Raw genomic sequence first — 26,463 nt, 5'->3', positions numbered from 1 at the left:
AAGGGGAATGCTGTGCAATCTGATATTATTATTATTATTATTCATGATTTGCAGATGAGGTTGGTGATGTAGATGTTGTGAATGGTCTTGTATGTTATGGTTTGCATTTTGAATTTTACACGGTGAGGTAGGGGAAGCCAGTGAAGGGATTGGCAGAGAGGAGCAGCAGTCACGGATCATGTTAATGAGGTGTATTAGTCTAGCAGCAGAATTCATAATATAATTCATGATATAAGGTGATCTCTGGTCACCAGAGCCCCCCTTACATCAGAGTTCCCCTTTACACCAGTCTGCAGCATTCCCTCTTACATCATGAACTGCAGCATTCCCCTTTACATCAAATTTCCCCTTGCACTGTAAGGGGTAATCCTGCAGACTCTGATGTAAGGGGGAACTCTGTGTTGGGTTATATTAACCTGACCTTCATGTAAATGGAGAAATATATATATTACATACATACCCTATGTTTAATGATATTTGATTAGAGAATAATTGGTAAGAGAACATTTTAGAAACTGTGAATTCATAATTCATAGGATTCAAGGCTCCTAATATAGGTGATATCTACAATTATTTATTTTTTCGCTTGAATTATTTATCGTGAATGGGGCCTCATTATTAAGTTTTGCCTAAGGCCTCACAAAGCCTAGGGCCGCCTCTGGCTGTACTTATGGCTCTGTTTACATATGAGCTTTCTGAATCACCGCAATTCGAAAACAGCGGCAAATCGCAGAACGCCCGTGCGATCCCTGTCACTCCCAATGGCAAACAGAATCGCATGACGCCTGTCACCCAAAAGTAGTTGTATTTCTTTAGGACGACAGGCATCCCATGATTCTGTTTGCGTTTTTACCGCGATTCGTCAGGCGGCAAAATCGCGCCGCCATCGGGGTGCCATTGGAAGTGACGGGAATCGCAGCAAATTTGGATCGCTCAGATGTGAACGGAGCCTATGTGTGAGCTAGGTGTCGACAGGTTAAATAAAACCTCTCTGTTTTTATTACATACCTAATGTTCGACCCTGGGACACCTTCACTGGGTCTCTCTGCTTCCCTCTACTTCGCTATGCAATGCAAGCAGATCATGGCTGGTTAGAGGGTCCAGCAGGATACTGTTCATAGATTCTTAAAAACAGGAAGCTGTTAAAGCCTCCATGACTGAAAGAACTGAAGTCTGATAAATGAAAATGGTGATGCCAGGGATAGTAAGGCTGGGGAGGAAGGAGCTTATTGATAATAGATGTCCTCCAGCCAGGAAATGAGGGAGATTCTATCTGACTCAAGCTTCTAATGCACACTGCGAGAAGTTCAGTGTGCAGTGAAAGCAGTGGAAGCTATTTCCGTACAGGAGGGGAGCTTTTACAGCTGTGCAGAACTGATGGAAAGGCCGGAGTTCAGCTTTAATATTACAGTGGAACCTTGGATTACGAGCATAATCCGTTCCAGGAGTATGCTCGCAATCCAAAGTACTCGCATATCAAAGCGAATTTTCCCATTGAAGTCAATGGAAACGAAAATAATTAGTTCCGCATTGACTTCAATGGGATGCAATACCGTATGCGGCCAGAGGCGGGGGTGCAGGAGAGCCTCGGAAATGGCCGAAAAGGCCCAAGGGACACTTCGGCGGACCTCGGCAAACCTCAGAAAGACTCAGTTCACGAGCCTTTCCGAGGTTTGCCGAGGTCAGCCCAACTGCCTTTTCGGCCATTTTCAAGCGCAGACGATCGGCGACTTTCGGCTCTGCTCTGCTCCGGCGCCCCCCACCTCAGGCCAAAAGCAGTACTGCACACCACTTTTGGTCTGAATCCTGCTCGTTTTGTGAGACAAAACTTGCAAACCGAGTTATTAGTTTTAGAAATACAGTGCTCGGTTTGTGAAACGCTCGTTAACCGCGTTACTTGCAAACCGAGGTTCCACTGTACCAGTATATTAAAGGATCAGTCCACTTAAAGTGATATTTCTTATAACACTTTAGTCTGGTGGGCAGTTGCATACTGATGTGTTTTCCTTTTTTTTTTTTATTCCCCTTTGGGACTCGAGCAATAAGGTGTACCCGTTAAATTTCCTGGCTGTATTCCTGTCCACACACCAGTCATCCTGCTAAGGTATTTGTCACATACAACAGAGGGCAACCTGTGTAGGACAAAAATCTCACTTCCAAAGTGCTGACAGACCCAACCATTTGTTGTTGTCTTTTTACTTTTGTTTAGAATTGAGTGGGTAAAGCATAGAACTTGTATTAGGTGTTTGTGTCTGTCTTGAGGAGGTTCCCCTTCACTTCCTGTCCTAATGACACTACAGGAAGTCAGGGGAAATCTTTCCTTTGGGGACTCCGACATCAATAAATTCCTGACGAAGGCTTTTATCACTTATCTGCTGTGTCCAAAATCAAAAGAATTTTTTTTTTTTTGCTGGAGTTAAAAATGAAATACTAATTTATTGTATGTTCTTCCTTTTAGGGATTTCTTATTTAATGCCATTGAAACGAAGAAAGCAGAGTGGGCCTTGCACTGGATATCAGACAGGAAAGCTACATTTGGTATGTAATCCCTGAGAATTTGTCTGACTCATAGGAGATCATTTACTAAAGCTGGAGAGTGCAAAATCAGGCTCCCTTCTACAAAGAAACCAATCAGCTGCTAATCTCAGCTTGTTCAATTAATAAAACCTGGAAGCTGATTGGTTTCTGTGCAGAAGTGAGCCTGATTTTGCACTCTCCAGTTTTAGTAAATAATACCCATAATGTCATATTCTGGTCACATCACCCCCTCAGATCACCCCAATTCCTGCACCTTCTGACCCCCCTGGTGTTTAACCACAGTATGAATGTCAGGGGGAGGAATCTGCTTTTTCCTGGTGGTATTTGCTGCAGTAGAAGGAATCTAGAAGAAGAGAGGTCTGATGCCGGGTCTCACCTTCTCCAAAGAGCTCATCAGCCGAGACGAGGTAACTTCCCTTCTGTAAACTGATCAGTCCTGTATTACCAGTAGCAACCTGTAGGGTCACATTAGACACACAGGGGTCTATTCAACATTGTTTATGCTCTTATGGCGAACGGTAACACAAATCCTAACACCTGAACACAGTTCTGCAACTTTGACATATGTTAGTAAAACTGTACATATCACCCCAACTAATTAGTGTATCCAGGTGGATTATACAGTGCATCTGGAAAGTATTCACAGCGCTTCACTTTTTCCACATTTTGTTATGTGACAGCCTTATTCCAAAATGGATTAAATTCATTATTTTCCTCAAAATTCTACAAACCATACCCCATAATGACAACGTGAAACAGGTTTCAAATGCTCTAGGAAGAGTCCTGGTTGTTCCAAACTTCTTCTATTTACGGATGATGGAGGCCCACTGTGCTCATTGGGACCTTCAATGCTGCAGAAACATTTCTGTACCCTTCCCCAGATCTGTGCCTCAATACAATCCTGTCTCGGGGTCTACAGAAAATTCCTTGGAATTCGTGGCTTGGTCTGTGCTCTGACATGCACTGTTAACTGTGGGACCTTATATAGACAGGTGTGTGACTTTCCAAATCATGTCCAATCAACTGAATTTACAACAGGTGGACTCCAATTAAGTTGTAGAAACATCTCATAGATGATCCGTGGAATCAGGATGCATCTGAGCTCAATTTTGAGTGTCATGGCAAAGGCTGTAAATACTTATCTACATGAGTTATTTTTTTTCTTTAAAAAAAAGATTTCAAACAAACTTTTTTCACATTGTTTTTGTAGAATTTGTAGTAATAAGGCTGTAACATAACAAAATTTGGAAAAAGTGAAGCGCTGTGGATACTTTCCAGATACACTATACCTTGTTTTTTTCAGGACAAATCGGGATTTTATTTGTTGGGAAATGGTAATGGATATCTCCTAATTTTTTATTTATTTATTTTTGATGAAGGAAAACTGGCACAAAATGGTGTGTGTTTTTTAATTATTATGTTATTCATTTTTGTTATTCAGCTGTATATTTTTTCCTATTACCGAAACCTACCACCAAAGAACAACACAAAATAAATTCTCCTGCTCCTGATGATCGCAGCAATGCCACATATCTGTATGTTATTTGTGGTTTGCACAGCCCAAAAACAATCGTGCACATTTTGCATTTTTTTTCTCCTATCTAAAACACATTGACTCTAAATTTAAAAAACCCTCTGACAATGACCTTTGATCCTAACTCTAACCCTGATCCCCCCCCCCCCAGACGACTTTGTTTACACTTTTTTTTTTTTTCCAAGAAAAATTTATTGAAGGATATATATAGAATACAAGCTTATTAAGTAAAATTACATCAAGTTACAATGCATGGATAGCAAATGCGTGAGGCAATAACTAGTATGCAGAATCAAAAAAATAAAAAATAAATAAATAAAAATAAGATATTAGATAAAAACAGTAAGATAAAATAGAGAACAATAGATAATAACCATAAAGACATGGCATATTAAATTATATTGAAAGCATGGCCTTCCACATGAAATTCAGATCTGGGGCAGGAGGCGGAGCCTAGCAGAGCAGACATGTATTGTTAGAGCTCCACACCGCTGAGGAGAGAAGAGAAGGACAAAGCGGAGCCTGCAGGCTCAAAAGGTATCCATTTGAACCTTTTTGCCCCAGGGAACAAACTGTGAAAGTTTGGGCAGGAAATATGGTACTGGGAGGAAACCGTGGCAGAAATAAAAATCACCTCACAAAGAGCTCACAGGCACTCACTGCAGCTGAAGCAGCTCCAGTCACCTCACAAGATACAGCATCAGGGCGCTCTCACAGACAGAAAATGTCACAGCAAGACTCTCCATTTGAGTCAGATACAGAACAAATCCTCTCACAAACTTCTCCACAAGCCTCCTCAGCATCCCCAATAATATTATTACAATTTGAAAAGATGCTTCATAAGGCTTTAAAACAAACCTCAGACCAAATAACAAACAGCCTAACCAAAGAAATAAGAGAGCTGGGAAACCGCACCGCAGCCCTAGAAATAAAAATGGATGAAATTGAAATTACAACCCAAGAAAATATAACAGAATTGGAACAATTAAAAAAAGAGAATTTAATACTTCAAACTAAGCTCGAAGATTACGAAAATAGAGCCAGACATTCAAACTTGCGCATAAGGGGAATACCTGAAACTGTGACAGACCTGCAATCTACTATTACTGCTCTATTACAAGAACTAAAGCCAGATATCCCTATTGAACGTTTAGAACTGGACAGGGTACACAAAGCCCTCACAGCCAAAAAGAAAGATGGACCCCCACGTGATATAATCACAAAATTTCATTATTACAGAACGAAAGAACAAATACTAATTGCTGCAAGAGAAAAAAAGGAACTTAATTTTCAAGGACACAATTATCAAATTTTTGCTGACCTATCCCAACTTACTATTACTAAAAAGACGATCCATGAAACCCCAACTAAGGGAACTGCAACGCCACAACATTATGTATCAATGGGGCTTCCCCTTTTCAGTCAGATTTAACTACCAAGGTACAATTTACAGAAGCAGATCAGCAGATGAACTACAACAAACCCTTTTAAAATTAAATCTGACAGAACCCACAAGCAGCAACACTCCCACACGCAGAAGAATGGCATCATCTTCACCTTCAGGCAGCACCCAGAAAATTTCAGAACAAAATGGGAATCATCATTCTCACAAAAGAGGCCGTTATGCCACATCATCCATGGACCAAGAAGATTCAATGGACTGACATCCTAATTCCTGATATCTCTTCATTTATTATACTAAGAGATGGTTCTCTATAAAAAAACCTGTATTTATAACTGAATGTAACTGCATTCTGATAGTCACACACTGTGTGGGATCATGTTACATTCCAGTTATATTTCTTTTTACTTCTGATTCATATAGCCTTAGAATATATAAGTAAAATAAGGAAATTCTTGTTCAGTTATATATTATCAGGTAATAACAATAGATTTATTACTTTTTAGGACAAATATGTTCAATAATCCAGAAGTAATGGAAGCTTTTTCTTTCTTTTCTTAAAACAAATATATTATTACCTAACTAGTTCCTAGAAATATGTTTTTGTTTATTCTAATCTGAAGCAATACAACCTCAATTTTATGAGTTAACATATCTAAACAGTTACATATGAATAAAATATGTAATTGTTTACTCTAAAAGGGTTAAAATCCCAAAATAATTCAAACTATCTTCATCAATACCAAAGTTATTAACAGTACCTTTCTAACTGAATTATTTAGCCTAGGGCAAGACTAACCATATACAACCACCCTGGAATAAATAATTTCAACAAAAACTATATTCTGCACTCCAATTAATGAAACATCATTTTGATGTCTTTTGACATAGCACTTCTCTCCTGTAAGCGGAAGATCCGTGTACCCCCATTAGCCCTCCTCATTCTCCCAACCATATTATGTGGGAGTGTGACGAAGGCACTTATTCCCCTGAGAGAGATATTTATTCTCTTTCACGGGTAAATTGTGATTACTTGCAAAAAATAATTTATACAATGTATCATCTAATCTCATATGTTTTTTGTTTACTCTTTACTCCAGAATTCACTGGTTTCTTTTCTATCTATTCATCTCTTCAGTCCACACAGGTTGATCTGCGCAGTCAGCTCTGCATAACAAAAAGTAAGTCAAAACTATTTGATCTATTGCCATGGCACCACTGAATATACTTTCCCTGAATGTTCAGGGAATAAATGTCCCTCAAAAAAGGACCAAAGCCTTCCGTACTTTCCATAACAAAAAGGCTCACATAGTATGCCTCCAAGAAACACACTTCACCAAAGATTCTACTCCAAAATATATTTCTCCTTTTTATCAACAAATTTACACGGCTTCTGCCTGTACCAAGCAAAGGGGAACTCTAATTGCATTTCACCGATCCACACCATTCACCTTATCATCAGAAATTAAAGACCCAGAAGGTAGATACCTGATACTCATGGGTTATATAATGGATACAGCAATCACGGTGATTTCCTACTACGCTCCTAACAAACAACCTACACCATTCCTCTCACATATATTACAAGTGATTAATACACACAAAATAGGAACAGTGATAATGTGTGGGGATTCGAACCAGGTCCTCCTCCCATTTCTAGATAAATCACCTTTTACACCATCCAAAATAACCTCTAGATTACCTTTTTCTCAACTTCTTTCCAAATACAATCTGGTAGATTCGTGGAGAGAAAGTAACCCAATGAAAAAGAAATTCACTTATTTCTCGCACCCTCATCAAACCTTCACCAGAATAGATCATATTTTTCTAACAATAGGAATGATACCAGAAATTATTGCATCAGATATAATTCCGATTCCGTGGTCTGACCATAATGCAGTATACACTACTATAGCCTCAGCCATACCAAAAGCGCATGACCCAACGTGGTACTTACCGGACATAATGCTCAAACACCCACTACATCAGATGGCCATTGAACAAGCTTTAAAGGAATACATATCAATTAATAATACAACAGACATCTCCCCAATAACACTGTGGGAAGCTCATAAGCCTGTCTTGCGTGGTACAATACAAAGACAAATGGCACTATTTAAACGAGAACGCAAAAATCTAGCAAAAAAACTAGAACTCAATTTTAATGCAGCCTACATATTATTTCAAGATAATCCATCTCAGAGTACAAAATCTCATCTGGAAAAATCTAGATTGGAATATGATCTATTTCTCACTGAGTCAGTTGATAAATCCCTCAAATGCTCCAAACACAATTTCTACATGAATACAAACAAACCAGGTACATATTTGGCTCGGGCATTAAATTCAACTAACAAATCTTTCAAACCAATACGTTTGAAATTATCAAAAAATGTTTACACTTGTAATCCAGTTAAAATAGTCCATAAATTTCACTCACATCTCGCAACTTTATACAAGACAAATAATGAATTTAATCCTACAGAGGCTGAATCCTTCTTCTCAAAAATAACCTTACCTGAGTTATCTCAGAATCAAAAAAGCAGTTTGGATGAGCCTATAACTATAGATGAAGTTGCTAACGCCATAAAAGACCTAAAACTTAACAAAAGACCAGGCCCAGACGGCTACTCGGCTTTATACTATAAAACATTCTCAGAAATACTCTCTCCCATTCTCACTGAAACTTTTAACAAACTTCTAGATGGACATTCTTTTCAGCAAGAAACACTAATGGCAATTGTTTGTATGATCCCAAAACCCCTTTCTGATGATACTTCCTGTGTGAATTATCGGCCTATCTCTCTGTTAAACCTCGATATTAAATTATTAGCAAAAATAATAGCAAAACGCCTCAATAGCATTATAGGAAAATTAATACATAGAGATCAAGTAGGCTTCATGCCAAATAGACAGGCAGGCGATAATATACGCAGGGCAGTGTTATTGGCACATATTGCTAAAAAACGGAAAATCCCTTTATGTTTTCTATCTCTCGATATTAAGAGGGCATTTGACACAGTATCCTGGCAATATATGCAATATTCATTACAAAAATGGGGTTTTGGACCCCACTTTTTAACATGGATCAAAGCATTATATAATAAACCCAAAGCCTATATAAAATATGCTGGATACAAATCTGAAGCCTTTAATATCGAAAGAGGTACCCGACAGGGTTGCCCATTATCTCCCTTATTATTTGCCCTTATACTCGAACCCATGGCCCAATACATCAGAACAAACCAAACTATAACTGGCATTGAAGTAGGAGGTATTACACACAAATTATGTATATTTGCAGACGATATATTACTTTTTCTATCATCACCACAGGTCTCTGGTCCTAACTTAATACCAGCTCTTGATGGATTTGCAGCCCTATCCGGCCTTATGATTAATCCTAAGAAATGCCTAGTGCTTAATATTTCACTCACAAACATGGAATTGATCCCGGCTAGGGCTGCACTCCCATTCACATGGGCAGAAAAATCAATCCCATATCTTGGAATTCATTTAACAGCATCTCATTCTGACTTATTCTCAACCAATTATCCTCCTGTATTAAGACAGATCACAAATCTAATAAAACAATGGTCGCAACTTCCTTTATCCTGGATAGGGAAGATTAATGCAATCAAAATGACTATTCTACCCAAATTGCTTTATCTATTCAGAGTCCTCCCTATTCCAATTCCTTCCTATTTTTTGAGAATAGTACAAAAAAGAGCAACTTCGTTTATATGGGGCTCTTCTAAACCACGTATACCTATACACACACTACATCTTCCCAAAAATAAAGGAGGCCTGGGATACCCTAATTTTACTAACTACTACAGAGCAGCACATTTGGCCAGTCTGTCCAAATACCATGCAAAACAGGAAATCCCATTATGGGTATTTATAGAGGCTTCAGAAAATGACCCTCTATTAATATCAAATTTATTATGGCTTGATCCTAAAGACCGCTTTAAAATTCATAATCCCATAACTAAACACTTCTTATCTCTCTGGGATAAACTAAAAACCAAATATCAGTTACAATCTCCACACAATCCTCTCCTTTCTTTTATCAGAAATCCGGCCTTTTATCCGGCATGGATCTACCCAAATTCTTTTAAAGCTTGGACAACATCAGGCATTCAGACACTAAATGACTTCATAGCATCTAAATCATTCCTTTCATTCCCATCGCTTAGAGAAAAATATGATCTACCAAACTCTGAGATATTTAGATATCTCCAAATCAAAAATTTCTATACACCATTCCTAAAGGGGGATACACCATTATCCCAATTATCCATTTTTGAATCAATCTGTACAAAAGATCCATTTGCTAAAGGTACAATTTCATCACTTTATAATCAATTATATGGAGTAGCAAATCTTAATAGACCCTCTTACGTTCAGAGGTGGGAGGAGGACCTGGGACGAACTTTAGAAGACACGGACTGGTCTAATATATGGCTCACATCTAAGTCATCTTCACCCAACATCTTAGCACTGGAGACAAATTATAAAGTCCTAACTCGCTGGTACCTTGTACCCGCTAGAGTGGCAAAATATTCACCTAATACCTCAGCTCTTTGTTTTCGAGGATGCCCAGAAATAGGCACATATTTACACATATGGTGGACGTGCCCAGTAATCCAAACCTTCTGGAAGGAAGTCTTCGTGATTGCATGTAAAATATTTAAAAAAATAATACAACCAGATCCATATTTAACTTTACTTAATCTAAAACCGGAATGGTTAACACTCTCTCAATTCAAACTTATGATCCAACTAATAACGGCTGCAAAACAAACAGTGGCCAAGGCATGGAAATCTCCTACATTGGTACTAGCAGAAACAATTCACAGAATGAATAATACAATGTCCCATGCTAAGATGGTAGCCATCGATCAAAATCAAATTCCAAAATTTGAAAAACTTTGGCATCCTTGGATAAAACAACAGTTCCTGTCAAACTTCAATGACTCTGTCCTGTTGCCATGGTAACAGATTAAATGACTTACAGAGGCACCCATTCTAAGGCTTCAAAGAGAACTAAAAAGAATAATAAACTGACGAGCGGGACAACCTTGTGGACCATACCTCTACCTTTCAACCTTTTTTCTTCTTTCTCTTTCCTTTTCTCCACCTTACGATTAAAGCTCATTATCGGAATTTATTTGACCTATTTACACTCTACTTGTAAACAATATGTATAGTAGGTATAAATCATTTAAATACCTACAAAAGTAACTAAAGAAATGATATATATCTTTAATTTAGGTTTACGTGAACCCAATGTTTAATATTTGAAATTTCATGATATTTACCTATATAAACCCTACTGTAAAACAATGAGCTTACTTTATAGATCCTTGTAAACTTACTTTATGTATCTTTATAACATTGTATACTCAATAAACTTCTTTTGACAAGGAAATTCAGATCTAATCTGTAATAAATTTAGAGTGGTTCTAGTACATTAGTATGTTTGTGATTAATAATAGTGTGGAAAACATATAAGGTTAATTTTCTCTCTAAATCGGAGTATGACCTGTGTAGTAAAGTCATATCATAAAGTGTTAATAAAGATATGTCTCTTAAGTATATGTTTTTTTTTTGTTTTTTTTTTTTTGTGTGTTTACACTTTTTTTTTATTCTCTAGCAGGGAAAAAAGGATACAAAGAGGTTGATTAACTAAGACTGGAGAGTGCAAAATCTGGCGCAGATGTGCATGGTAGCCAATCGGCTTCTAACTTCAGCTTGTTCAATTAAGTTTGGACAAACAAATCTGGAAGCTGATTGGTTTCTATGCACAGTTGCATCAGATATTTGACTCTCCAGTTTTAGTAAATCAACCCCTGTGCATCTTTTTCTCCATTCAAGAAGAGAAAAACATACACAGGGTGGGCTGTGCAGTGGCTAATTACTATACTATTACTATAGCAAAAACAGAAGCTATTACGGCAATGGGGTGATCGGGAAACATGTCTCCTGGTTCCCAGTCATTCATAGGAGACCTGGAACTCTCGGTGAGTTCTCTCTCGACACAAACACAGCAGCACATATATAACCCCACCCCCCACGGCCTCAGACATAAAATAAAGTGATACTAAATGCACACTGTTGAATTTAAATTGTCCCTTTTTATTGCTGTATGTGGATGATAGCACAGTAATTATTAAAAAAAATAAGTACTTTTTTCTTCATTGATATACAGCTGTCACATGACCCAGGTCTTTTCCAGCCTGTCTGCAGGGAAACATAAGCAGGGGAAGCTTTTAGTCCTCTGCTGCTGGTCACGTGTTCAAAAATAAAAGGAAAAATAAGTTATTTGAAATTGTCATACAAATATATTTTTGAAATTAAATCTTTATTATTTTGTGGAAATAACATTGTGTGGGCACATTTCTGCCAGTCACAGGCTGTGTCACAGTACCTTTTTAACCACTTCAGCCCTGCAAGAATTTACGATTTATGAAACAAACAAGATGTGCTTTAACTGCAGACTTTCAGATTTAATTTGAGGGTATTTACATCCAAATCAGGTGAACGGTGTAGGAATTACAACAGTTTGTATATGTGCCTCCCACTTTTTAAGAGACCAAAAGTAATGGGACAGATTAACAATCATCCATCAAACTTTCACTTTTTAATACTTGGTTGCAAATCCTTTGCAGTCAATTACACCCTGAAGTCTAGAACGCATAGACATCACCAGACGCTGGGTTTCATCCCTGGTGCTGCTCTGCCAGGCCTCTACTGCAACTGTCTTCAGTTCCTGCTTGTTCTTGGGGCATTTTCCCTTCAGTTTTGTCTTCAGCTATTGAAATGCATGCTCAGATTCAGGTCAGGTGATTGACTTTGCATAACATTCCACTTCTTTCCCTTAAAAAAAACTCTTTGGTTGCTTACGAAGTATGCTTCGAGTCATTGTCCATCTGCACTGTGAAGCGCCGTCCAATGAGTTCTGAAGCATTTTGCTGAATATGAACAGATAATATTGCCCGAAACACTTCAGAATTCATCCTGCTGCTTTTGTCAGCAGTCACATCATCAATAGATAAAAGAGAACCAGTTCCATTGGCAGCCATACATGCCCATGCCACGACACTACCACCACCATGCTTCACTGATGAGGTGGTAGGCTTTGGATCATGAGCAGTTCCTTTCCTTCTCCATACTCTTCTCTTCCCATCACTCTGGTACAAGTTGATCTTGGTCTCATCTGTCCATAGGATGTTGTTCCAGAACTCTGAAGGCTTTTTTAGATGTTGTTTGGCAAACTCTAATCTGGCCTTCCTGTTTTTGAGGCTCACCAATGGTTTACATCTTGTGGTGAACCATCTGTATTCACTCTGGTGAAGTCTTCTCTTGATTGTTGACTTTGACACACATACACCTACCTCCTGGAGAGTGTTCTTGATCTGGCCAACTGTTGTGAAGGGTGTTTTCTTCACCAGGGAAAGAATTCTTCAGTCATCCACCACACTTGTTTTCCGTGGTCTTCCGGGTTTTTTGGTGTTGCTGAGCTCACTGGTGCGTTCTTTCTTTTTAAGGATGTCCAAACAGTTGATTTGGCCACACCTAATGTTTTTGCTATCTCTCTGATGGGTTTGTTTTGTTTTTTTCAGCCTAATGATGGCTTGCTTCACTGATAGTGACAGCTCTTTGGATCTCATATTGAGAGTTGACAGCAACAGATTCCAAATGCAAATAGCACACTTGAAATGAACTCTGGACCTTTTATCTGCTCTTTGTAAATGAGATAATGAGGGAATAACACACACCTGGCCATGGAACAGCTGAGCAGCCAATTGTCCCATTACTTTTGGTCCCTTAAAAATTGTGAGGCACATATACAAACTGTTGTAATTCCTACACCGTTCACCTGTTTTGGATGTAAATACCCTCAAATTAAAGCTGAAAGTCTGCAGTTAAAGCACATCTTGTTTGTTTCATTTCAAATCCATTGTGGTGGTGTATAGAGCCAAAAAGATTAGAATTTTGTTGATTTCCCAATATTTATGGACCTGACCGTACATTATATAGTATGTACTGTATATAAACCCCAATAATCATCACCTTTTTATTTGTTAAATTTACCATTGAAATTTTTGGATAAGAACCAAGCACCTGTTCATCATGTTAGACATTCAGTGCGGTCCTGTGCACACTTCCTGTGTTATCTTGAAGAGTTCACTTAACCCTCCTAGTTCTCTTGGGACTGAAGAATCATTGGTGTGTAACAGGATTAAAACCGGCCACACACTAAAAGAAGTTTGTTTTAAAATTGTAATTTTCTAAACATTCTTAATCATTAGTGGGGTCAAATTGACATTCCTGTTCTATCGTAGTGATGAGAACTCAAAAGAACAGGACATTTTTTTCTAATATTGAATGTGTTTTGTGTGGTGTTTTTTTTTTTTTTTTTGTTATCTGGGATGATGATGTCGATGTGATTAACGATTTTGTTAAATATTGTAACGACAATCAATATGGCCTCTCTTTCACCTTTGTTGCCAGTCCCGTTATGCTGCCCTTCCTTGATCTGGAGCTTAGTGCTGATGTAGCTACATCCACGATCATTTCCAAAAACTATGTCAAACCGACTGCGGGAAACACTTTTTTACACTATAAAAGTTGTCACCTCCCGCAGTGGATCAACAGCATTCCAAAGGGACAGTTCTGCCGATTAAGACAGAACTGTACCAGGGAATGTGACTACGTTGACCAGAGCATCCTGCTAAAAAACAAGTTCTTAGACAAAGACTACCCTCCAGCCCTTACTGATCAGGCTTTTCAGCACTATTTAAAAGGCAAACCTCCGAAACGATCCCGGGATCCCGATCATCACACAGTACGGTTCACTACCACCTTCCATTATCAATTTAGAAAAATGGAAAAAATCCTAGCGGATCATTGGAACATTTTATTACAAGATCCACTGTTAAAACCTTACCTCCCCGATAAACCCAAGGTCACATATCGTAGAGCTCCCAACCTCATGAAAATAGCCCCCAGTAAAACTCGGTTTAGACACTGTTCTCCCAACAAACCTATACTTATTCAGTTAGTTGGGATGTTTCAGTGTCGTAAACCTTTGTGCAAAACCTGTAGGTTTGTTCACCACGGCCAGAAGTCCTTTACCACTAAAGGGGTCACCTACACGTTGAAAGATTTTTACAACTGCTCCTCTGACTTAGTGATCTATGGATTATCTTGCCCTTGTGGCCTACTGTATGTAGGCCGCACAATACGAGCATTTAGGACTAGGTTCGGTGAGCATTGGAGATCTATTGAGGGTGGGATTGATCCCCTGAAGGTGGCACATAGCCTACCCAAACATTTCTTCCAAGCCCACCAAAAATCCACCACAGGGCTCAAAGTGTGGGTTATTGAACAAATCCCCAACTCTTTACCAGCTGCAGAACGGTTCAAGAAACTATGTGCCCGTGAAACGTTCTGGATTTACCAGTTAGACGTTCTCTCACCTGGGGGTATGAACTAAGGAATAGAAATTTCCACCATATTGTAACACCTGGTATTATTTTTTCTCCCAGTCCCATCATTGTCCTTAATATAGTATATGGACTTCCATGAATACGGATATCTATTATCCACGGGTCCTTCTTTTTTCTTTTCCATTAAATGCCCATTCAGGCGTTCATATTTTCTGATATTTACTTATTCATCATATATCGTTATTTCCATATTTCCCACATAATTTTTATGTATACATGTATTTCCTTATTTATTACCATTGACCCCCAATAATACTGATATCCATTATCCACGGGTTCCGTCAATTATGGTCCTTCCTTTCCCTGTCTCCCTTCTCTTAATGCCTATTAAGGCACCCATATCATTTGACATTATTCTATATACTACTACTTCCATATTGTACTTTTATATACATGCATTTCTTTTGTTTTATTTTATTATTATGTTGTGCACCTTTAGCTGTTATATAATGTATTGAAAGGTATTTTTCATCTATTTTTTATCTATCTGTTTGAGGTACATATTTTAGTATATTTCATATGATGTTTCATATGCATGTTGCACATATGCACACATTTTGTGTGTATATATTTTTTAGGATGTCTGAGGATCTTTTAGGATATATTTTACTATCAATTTTTAGACTTTTAGGTATACACATGCAGCTTAGATGTTTGCGAGTCTCTACCCTTTCTCCCCCCCCCCCCTTTTCCCTTCCTCTTTTTTCCCTCTCTTGGGGACTTTTTCACTTTTTCTTTCCTTTTCTTTTTTCTTTTTCCTTTTTCTCTCCCTTTATTCCTCCTCCCCTCTGTCTTCCTTTTTGTGGTCACACAGCTCCCCTGGTGACACTTTTAGTCCCCTTTCGTTCTTTCTGCTCTCTGCACCACCCACTCATGTCATGGTTACGTTCTACAGCATTGGGCTGTTTACACATCCCTGGTTTCCTGTCCTTTAGTTCTTTCCCCTCCCTGTCTCCTCCCCCTTTCCCTACTTAAACTTTTTAGCATGGTTAGCCAATGTGTCTGTTGAAAAAGGGGCGCGGCTTGCTGACCATCCAAGCGCGCATGCCCGAGAAACGCGTCCACTGTTGATGACATCATCCCCCTGCAGCCAGCGGTCTCGTGCGCTCCAAGCCTCATTCTGAGGCTGCTCCTCTGGTGTATGAAGCCGGCACACCATACCCGGAAGAGTTGTTTCACATCCACGGCAGAGACTATCCATTAGGCACAAGATCGGAAGCGCCATCTTTGACATACTACCATGCCTGTTTTTAACTACAGCAATGTGAGTTTATTCATGTTTGATCAAAAGTATTTCTACATATAAAAATGACTGCACCCAGAGGCGCCTCTTCACTTGTTGTTTTTAAGAAGCATTTCAGCCTGGGGCACCTCCAGATTTTTCACTTCATATAATTCATTTAACTTCCATATAAATACATATATATTTTTTTTTGAAGAGCAAAGGGAGTCTCCCGGGTGCTGAGGGGAAAAAAAAATCCATTACTTGTGCCAGTATGGTTTTTAAAGGCTAACTTGCTACACGTTGGAGCCAACCGTTATTAAAAGAATGAATATTTATAGGGTGGAGGTTCTTAGGTTTAGCTACAGGTACCAGGTCATGGAGCTAGAAGATGAGAGGAGGCAGCTTAACCCCCTTTTCCACGGTGCAGAACCGTGCTTTGAAAAATCCCAGAGTCCCCCTTTTTTTTTCTCCCAGTGACAGCACGTAATTAAGTAGACTGTCCTCCGAATAGGTTTGCATGGAGGAGATGGATTTGTGCACGGCTATCACCAAGCCTAGATCCTTCATTTAATTGCTGTCTTCTTGGCTACGGTGATGTATGTACCATGGATAATATTGTATTAGAAAATGTATGAAAGCCGGGAGAGGTGAAGTAGCTTTCAAAAACCCCTGTCTTAGCCAGATGGAACTGCAAAGGCTTACATTGGCAATCACATGTCAGGGAAAAAATGGTTGTGATTTTCAATTTTTCTCCCTATTCCTCCTGTCACTACAGAAGAAGCTCCAGAGAACAAGCCTAGAAAAGAGATCCTCTCTTTTTTTGAGGGGGGCTTATTATTCCATTGCTCTCTTTTTTTAAAGAGTCTTGAGATTGGCTCGTGTTTGCTTTCTCTTCAACGCCAGCATTTTGTGAGCTTTTCGATTGCCTCCTAATTTTTCTCGTACGCTGCCAAGCTCGTGCTCTTGCTAAATATTTGTTTTAATCTTAGGCTCATCTTCTCGAAGATGATGAGCAACCTTAAGCCCCGGTATGCCAACTACAATCTCCGGTATGCCAATTGCAAACCTTGGAATGCCAACTACAATCTCCGGTATTGCTACTGCAAGCCCAGTTACGCCAACTACAATCTCCGGTATGCCAACTGCAAGCCCCGGTGAGCCAACACTGGGGCTTGTAGTGCCTTGGCCGCATCAAAAGACGGGAGCTTGGTCTTGAAAGCATTTATTTTTTTCTGTTGGGTTCCATTGGTCGTAAAACTTTAGCCCTCGTCTAAATATTGTTTATTTTTTTCTGTTGGGTTCCATTGGTCGTAAAACCTTAGCCCTCGTCTAAATATTGTTTTATTACCAGAGGTGGTATGTTATTAAAACAACCCTATTAAACGAGTCTTTGGAGCCACAGCACAGACAATGAACCAATACGACAGTAGAGGAGCCACTCTGGGATACCAGACCGGGGAGCAATATCCATTCCTTTCATTCTCCTCCACTGATAAGGTTGATTATTTTATTTTAGTGTTGCATTTGGGTGCAGCAGGAGAAAAACAGACACAGAGTAATCCTTCGATATGTGTGCAGAAAGATGGAATTTTTTTTATTTTATTTTTTTAGACTTTGCAACAAGCCATGTGTTTGGCACAGATAGTAGGGTTGGCCGAACTTTTAAAATACCTCTTTGAGCGCATTCTGAAGAGCGTGTATCAGCAAGGGTGTGCGTGGCATTTGTGCAGACTGTGCACAGGGCTCTCTGGGACTTAGGGGCCCATTAATACTAGATGTGGGTCAGGCCAGCGTGAGATAGGTAGGACGGATCTCCCTTTTTTTTTTTTTTTTTTTTTTTACTTGATGCCACTCGGACTGGAAGCAAAGGGTGTGTTTGCCTTCGATTGTATAATATGAATCGTGAGAAACTTCACAAAGGTTGCTTTTGTAACCATCTGTCTATCCACAGGAATAAGTGTTTTTACCTGGATAATAGTTGAGTGTGGTGGGCCCAAAAATGTGGGCGGGAGCCCTATGGGGACTTTGTCCACCACTTTGTAGGTGGCTTGTATTAAGGCTGGAAGTGAAGTGTTTTCTGCTTGATGCCAGTTGCATATTATGATGCGTCAGGGGGCTTTGACTTTCCAACCAATCAATTAACCAACCAACCACCCACCCATCAAGTCATTATCTATCTATCTATCTATCTATCTATCTATCTATCTATCTATCTATCTATCTATCTATCTATCTATCTATCTATCTATCTATCTACCTATCTATCTATCCACCTATCTATCTATCTATCTATCTATCTATCTATCTTCCATGAATATGTGTTTGTATTCAGGCAGTAGTTGATTGTGGGAGACCCAAAAATAGATTTTAAACAGAAGTCCTTTGGTGACTTGTATTTAGATACAAGTAAAGTGTTTTCTGCTTGATGTCAGTTGTATACTATGAACCATAAGAGAGCTTTGGCCATCCATCTATCCATCCTTCCATTTATCCATCCTTCTTTCCTTCCATCCATGCATCCATACTTCTTTCCATCTATTCATCCTTTCTTCTATCCATCCTTCTTTCCATCCATTCATCCTTTCTTCTGTCTGTCTGTCTATCTATCTATCTATCTATCTATCTATCTATCTATCTATCTATCTATCTATCTATCTATCTATCTATCTATCTATCTATCTAATGACACTGTCTGTCTGTCTCTCTCTCTATCTGTGAACGCCGGAACACACTACACAGGGCCGCCGTGCAGGCGGCCTTATATAGTGTGGGGCGTGTACTAAATCCCCTGAGCCATAATTGGCCAAAGCCTCCTTGGCTTTGACCAATTACGGCTCTCTGTTCAGACGGCGCTGTGATTGGCCAAGCATGCGGGTCATAGTGCATGCTTGGCCAATCATCAGCCAGTAATGCACTGCACGAATTTGGCGCGAACGGCCCATACCGTTCGCAATTCGGCGAACGGGCGAACAGATGATGTTCGAGTCGAACATGGGTTCGACTCAAACATGAAGCTCATCCCTACCTGCGACATTCTATGCCCGGAAGTGGGAGCAAATACCTGCATTAGACAGGTATCTGCTCCCCCCTCCCCCCCTGAAAGATGCCAAATGTGACACCGGAGGGGGGGAGCATTCGGAAAAGCGGAAGTTTTGTCTTTGGGTGGAACTCCGCTTTAAGTATATGTAAACTATGCAGTGCACTGGTCTCCCTAGTAAATGGCTGTGCAGGGATGGGAAGCCAGGACAAGTCTGATCATTGGAGAAGAACAGGCTGAGTTCCCAGCACAGCTAGAGAGCTGACCATGCGATAAAGGTACTGCGTTTCTGGCAGGATCAATTTGTAATTCCTGTATTTGCTGTACTTGCTTGAAAAATGAACATTAATGCAGCCACCACATCTAAGGGACTGATAAGCCACAATTTAGTTCTTGGCTTTAGATATCCTGTAATGGTACGAAGTTGCAATAAAAATGGGGAAAAAATTGGCTTTAGAAATACAGTACATTAAAGTGATATTAAGGTCTCTTTAAAAAAAGAAAAAAATAACACATGTTTTACTTACCTGCTCTGTGTAGTGGCTTTGCACAGAGCAGCCCCACTCCTCTTCTCAGGTCCCTCGCTGGCGACATGGCCCCCCCCTCCTGCCGAGTTCACCGAGAGCAAGCAGCTTACAATGGGGGCACTCAAGCAGGCTCACAAGCTGTGGCTCTGCGTGTCCATTCACATACACAGCCGTGGCTCGGCCCCACCCCTTCTCTCTCCTGATTGGTTCAGTGGCTGTGAATGACAGCAGCAGGAGCCAGTGGTTCCCGCTGCTGTCTCAGCCAATGAGGAGGGAGAGCCGAGGCACTCGTGCACATCGCTGGATCGAGATTGGGCTCAGGTAAACATTGGGAGAGGTTGCTGCACAGAAAACGTTTTTTTGTCTTCATGCATAGAATGCATGAAGGTAAAAAAAACCTTGAGCCAGTTTAGAACCACTTTAAGGTGATTGTAAAGCTTCCCTTTTTTTTTTATAAATAACACACGTGTTATACTTACCAATGGTTTTGCACAGAGCAGCCCCAATTCTCCTCTTCTGGGGTCCCCTGCTGGTACTCCTGGCTCCTCCCTCACTCCTCCTGCTTCCTGTCGGGGCTCGTCCCATCCATTCAGACACACAGCCCAACATGGCCTGCCCCCTCCCTGCTCACAGGTTTTAACTGACAGCAGCATGAACCAATGGCTCCTGCTACTCTCGGTTAAGCCTGTAAGAGCTGGGAGAGGGGAGACGAGCTGCTGCAGATGTGCACAGCGCTGGATACAGACTAGGCAGAGATTATTTAGGTGGGGCTGGGGGGTGTGCTACTATTAAGTTTTTTTACCATAATACAGAGAATGCATTAAGGTAAAAACAAAACCTTTTACCTTTACAACCACTTTAATAAATTACATTTAAAATCTAATCAGCTCTGATGTGAGATGCTGTAGAAATGTATATTATACCTTCCTGCTAGTGATAAGCCCAGGCTCCCAGCATGAAATACTTTACAGCAAGATGTACTAATCGTTTTAAATGTAAACCGGTCTTGTTTTGCCAACAGCAAGATTATGCGAACAAGCAACAACTTGAAAGTTTAAAAAAAAGAATAGTCTGATATGTTTGTGTTCTGACAGAAAACGCATGCAAATCACAGCAGGAAAATATTTTTTTCCACTTTAGTTTTTATTAAAAGATATGTGAAGGTTAACGTTAAAAAAAAAAAAAAAAAAAAACAGTATCACCCCAGCAATTTCGTCCACTGCAGGAGAAAATTTAATTTATTCCAGTGCCTGTGATCCTGGCTGTCTGCGGCCATTACAGTATTTGCTCTCTGGCTCACTAAATCCAATTAAAGACCTATTTGGCACATGCGATGAGATGAGGCCTGGTCATTAGCTCAGAACATGGAGGAATTGTGCCCCATTGTTGGCGTCATTGGGAAGAATTGTGCCACTTCATTGGTGTCAGTGGGAAGAATTGTGCACCTTCATTGGTATCAGTTATGCCCCATTGTTGGTATCAGTGGATAAAATGGCACCCCAAGGGCCAGATAAAAGCAAGCAAAGAGCCCTAGTTTGGAGACCACTGCTTTAGAGATAATGAACTCTGCAGGCTGGGCCCAAAAAGGGCAGGAAAGAACTTTTCACCAGTACTGCCTGTGGTCTCCCTGAAGCTGATCTTTTCTCATTATTAACGTACCTTGCTTTATTTTGCACCGGGTAGAAGCAGGGCTTTGCTTCCTCATGCCCAAGCCTGGTTCAGTGAGCAGCACAGTAGTGACATCACAGAATTTTACAAGACCAGCCATCAGAGACCACAGTGCCTTTATCTCACTGCAGATATGCAGCTAAGAGCATGTGGGCATGGGAGTGCCAGGACATCCTCACCTACCGAGAAGTAGGGAAGAAACATCCTATTTGCAAACGTCATTTAGAGAAAAATTGCAAGAGATCTAATGTGTGGTAAGAGAGGGAACTCCCTGTTTACCCTCATTCTCCTCCATATGTGTACCAGACCCTTTCCAGTCTTCCTCCTGCAAGCATTGTGAAATTGCTAGGAAATACCTTTCTGGTATGGTCTCGCAACTCCTTTTTGGACTTTTGTCCAGAGACCCAAATCCCTAACATGGAGAAAGACACCAGGATGGTCTCTTGGAACCCATAATTTTTTTTCTATTACTATTCTTTCTCTTGTGGGGCATGTATTGGTTTCATCCAACCTCCCTGGGAGGGCCCCTCTGATACATGTATGCGCAAACATTTAGTCCTTGAATCTGGTCTTCCAGTTCATATAGCTCCCGAGTTGTCAGTAGACACTTTTGTGGGATGGCATTTTGACCTGACTTTTGCTGGACATCACCTTGGGTGTTGCACTACCTTCACCTCTGGAAAGGTTTGAGAATGCCTCGTTACTGGTCAGATGGACTACCCCCTACTCTAGATAGCACTTTGTGTGTTAGTGGCTACTTTATCTTTCCTATAGCCAAGGTATGACTTTTTGAGTTCTGCTCAATGTATGATCTTTGCATTTACAGAGTGAGTTTTAAAAACTTGAGTGCCATTCTTTTCCTTATCAGGGAGAAGTATCCATTGCTGGAAGTCAACATGTTGGATTCACTGGGACCCTGTTCCAAAATTCCCCTTTGAGGGAAAATTCACAGGTCTTATTGGAACTTTCTGAGGAAATTCCCCTGAACTTCTCTCCTCCCTTCTAGAGAAGGAATTTCCTAATAATACCATTCTGATTCCTACTCATTTCCCAGAGGAGCAGGTTACTACCTTCAGGGGTAGTTTTTACTTGGTCTTTTAAAATCATATTATCAGTAACTGGTAAAGCAGGGTACAGTATGTTCTCTTGTCCTTTCCGGGTTCTGGTGGTGGTCTGTACGAGTTTGGTTTTCGATAAACCATCATCCCTGCCTTCCCTTCCTTGTGTGGGTGTTTTAATTGCCCTACCTTCTACTTCTAAAGTCTAAGTTCACTTTTTAAAATATTAGATGCACCCATATTTGCATTTGTTTTTTTCATAAGAGCCTGCAAAGCATTGCACCTGTGATCAGTGGATCTCTCAGTGACTTGCCCAACCATTTCAGAATATCCTAAATTCCTGTGTCCCTCAATGAACAATAAAAAGAAAATAAGATTCTTGTTCCTACTGTAAGATATTTTTATTGGAGTCCATTAAAGGATACAAGTTCCACCCCTCTGTTTCTTGGACTTGCTCACAAAACTGAGACCTGATGGGTAGAGGGGTTACACGGTGGCTGGTGTCAAGTTTTTTTTTACCTTGTTTGGTTGGTGTCCCAAACTCTATGTGGCAGTATAACTTGACATTTTAAGAATATCCTATATTCCTCTGCCCCATATTGAACTAAACTGCATTACCAAAATATCAAAAAATAATACTGCGTCAACCAAAGTATATGAAGCAGCCAACACAACAATCAGACCAATTGTGAATCCATAAATATAATAAAGTGTGGCGCTAAAAGCAACGTAATGTTCATTATTGGGCAAGACCCACCAAAATGTTCATCTGGGGGTCGAAAATTGCACAATAAAGTGTTTGATGAAACAAAAACTCTACTCACTGCGTGTAAAGTCAGATATAATGTAAAAGAACCTGTGTATCAGTGAAATAAACCAGTGTGACAGATATATAATTGTGCATAAGAACAACTAAGTAATACATAAACTGTAAGTCACTATGCGCGACTCAAAAAATATCCAAATGATATACACTTATGTGAATGATGTTACAATCATAAATCGTCCATAAATCGTCCCTAAACATTTTCTCCGATGTCATGATCAGAACCCAGCAGGGACCAAGTTCCAAGCCATCGACAAGTTTGTCCTACACTGGAGGGGAGAATCTCTTAAGAGGGGTGTGTCAAAATTAGAGACGTTCTGGATACACCAATTAAAATGTTATTCACCATTTGGCCTCAACATCGATTGGGACATAAATGCATTTATTAACCAATCTTAAAGTGAATGCATGTTTTGTCCCCTTTCGCTCTCGGTTCCTTGTGATGTATGTTTTAGTACCACATAATTTTTTTCTTTTTTATATCTGTTCAGATATAAAACGCACTAATATAGAGTCCCAGATATGAAATACACTAATGTAGAGTCCCATAATTAATCTATTATAGGTATTTATTGCTGTTATTTATCTAACATATAGAAGTGAGGTTATTGCTTTATTAATTTATTTTATCTGTAATGTGCTTCACATAAGGGTGTATTTATATGCGAATGACAAGCTCTGTGTTGTACCCTTTGAATTAACGAGATTGTCTATTTTTTGTTCCTTAATTAATGAGAACATTTAGATTCTATTATAGGTATCAGAGTGTATTAGGCACCTTTAACATTGTTGGCGTCATGTGAAATTATAAAATAGATACTGTTACTAATGTGATTGCTTAAAAACGTTTCAAATTTCCTCTGGTTAAGTTTCGTTTAACATTTAAGTTCATCTTGAGGCGTGGATCGCATTTGCGTTCCGAATGCCTCGCTTTTACTTCCTATTTCCGGCAGCCTGTTTGACAGATGGCCACTGACGTCACGCGCAATGTACGTGGGCTCAGATAGGCTGATGGTTCCAGTTGACGTCCTGTCGGTGATTGGCCTCGATGTCGAGGCGGTAATGTGAGGTCGTGACGAGTTACAGCCAACGGTCTCAGTTGGTGGAGGGGTTGCCATCTGACGCTGACGTAAGACGGAGAAATGTTGTGATGGTGCCCCATTGGCTAAACCGGACCGAGGCTTGGGTGTCTATACCACACTTGTTCATTATGATTAGCTGACAATACCATTGACGCCATCTTCTGAGTACCCGGAAGTAGCGCTTCCCATGGCGCAAACAGGTGTTGTAGGTTTTTTTATTATATTTTACATATATATATGGGCATGTTAGTGGCAGACAGACATATACCCCAGTTGAAGTCCATGCGGACGAAACGCGTCGGGTTTGATATGCCTGTCTTGCCACGATTGATGTAAGCGCTTATTTTATCTGTTTTGCACCTGGTCCCTGTTTTGCCTTAGGAGCCAGAGTGTTTTTTATTATAAAACTTTTAATAAAAGTTTTTTGGGAAGCTGATTCACACTATGTGGAAGTTTTCTTTCCATCTTTTCATTCTGAGGGATATATCCTCTCCGTGAAGATTTACAATAGGATTGCCATACAGTCCTGTACTATGGAGACTGGAATGCAGTGAGATTGGATGAAAGTGACCGGTGAGTGCTCCTACCGCTTCTCCATCGAGTTTGGATACAGTGTCACACCCACCTCCTCTAGGACTACCAGCTCCAACTACTCTTTAAGCCTGTCTGACTCTCAGCCGTTGGCTAGTGAGTCCACCGATTCCGGTAAGGGTATTTTTACCTGTCTATATCTACACCACGAGTCTGGTTACTATACTACATTGAAGCCTGTCCCAGCCATGAGAGATCAATAGAATAATGCTGGCCATACACTATACGAAAAATCGGCTGAAAAATCGTTCGTATAGACACTTCGTTCGTTTTTCGGCAAGTTAATGGGCACAAATCGATAATCGTTTGTGACGTTTTTGTGGGAAAAAAACGAACGGGAAGTTTGGAAAATTTCTGCCGAACGTACGATAAATTGCAAGGTTAATGTGTTTCCCGTCCGAACTGTCTGCACTAGGTATATGTAAAAAAACGAACAAAAAATTATTTATTCATGTCCACTGAACAATTTATCGGTCATTATATGATGGCACGATCGTTTGCGGTCACGGTCGAACGTTCGTTTTTCGAAAATGGGTTCGGACGATTTTCTGTATAGTGTATGGCCAGCATTAGTTGTTCTTATGCACAATTATATATCTGTCACACTGGTTTATTTCACTGATGCGCAGGTTCTTTTACATTATATGTGACTCTACACGCAGTGAGTAGAGTTTTTGTTTCATCAAACACTTTATTGTGCAATTTTCGACCCCCAGATGAACATTTTGGTGGGTCTTGCCCAATAATAAACTGCATTACCGCTTATTTGACTTATTTTTTTTTAAAATGGTAATTTTTTAATATTTTTTTTCAGCCATGAAGCCAAAAATGAAGGTGGGCAATGAGCATTATGGATTCACAAGTTACCAAATTGTACATATAATGGAGCACAGAATTTCAGCATTAGATCTTTCCTTTTTTCTGAATCTGTCACCCATTTTGCTTCCTGATGAGGGATACATGAACTTGTAACAGTATATTTGTAATACTGGAATGCAGTAACCTAAAACTGTGCGCTGTCAAGCGTTCTAGTTCTATTGCTGTAGATGTCATTACCTCAATCTTTATGGTGGTCCTGAAGTTGGGCCTTTGAAAACACAATCTCACATTCTCTGAGCCAACTGCAGTTGGCATGACAAGAGATCCACAGTGTAAGAAACTTGCAATGGATTATATAAAGCAATTGCATTGTTTTAATTTAATAGCAGCTCCCAAATTGTCACATGGATTACAGTAACTGCACCTATTTTATAATCTTTAGTGAATACCAAAGTCCTGTGTCTGAAGAACGTTTGACATTCATTGGCCATTCTAAAGCCCAGTTAGAGTTTCAGAAGAAGTGCTTCACTTCAATTTGGCAAGACCATAAGCTCTCCCTGTCTTACGATACATTTTCTTTGTAAATCAGTCCCTGGATGAGGAGAAAATCTTGTGGCCTGATCTATACTACAGAGAAA

General features: G+C 39.8%; 1 long non-coding RNA gene across 1 annotated transcript in view; it reads left to right on the top strand.

Moving 5' to 3' along the window:
- LOC141146144 (uncharacterized) overlaps positions 1-26,463 on the top strand; it is a 111,854-nt gene that overhangs the window by 48,294 nt on the left and 37,097 nt on the right. The window contains exon 2 of the long non-coding RNA XR_012244728.1: positions 2,459-2,538. This is a non-coding gene — a long non-coding RNA (uncharacterized lncRNA). The remainder of the gene's footprint in view (positions 1-2,458; positions 2,539-26,463) is intronic.

This window comes from Aquarana catesbeiana, linkage group LG05 (assembly GCF_042186555.1).
Source record: "Aquarana catesbeiana isolate 2022-GZ linkage group LG05, ASM4218655v1, whole genome shotgun sequence".
Lineage (NCBI taxonomy): Eukaryota > Metazoa > Chordata > Amphibia > Anura > Ranidae > Aquarana > Aquarana catesbeiana.
This window is presented reverse-complemented; position numbering and strand designations above follow the sequence as displayed.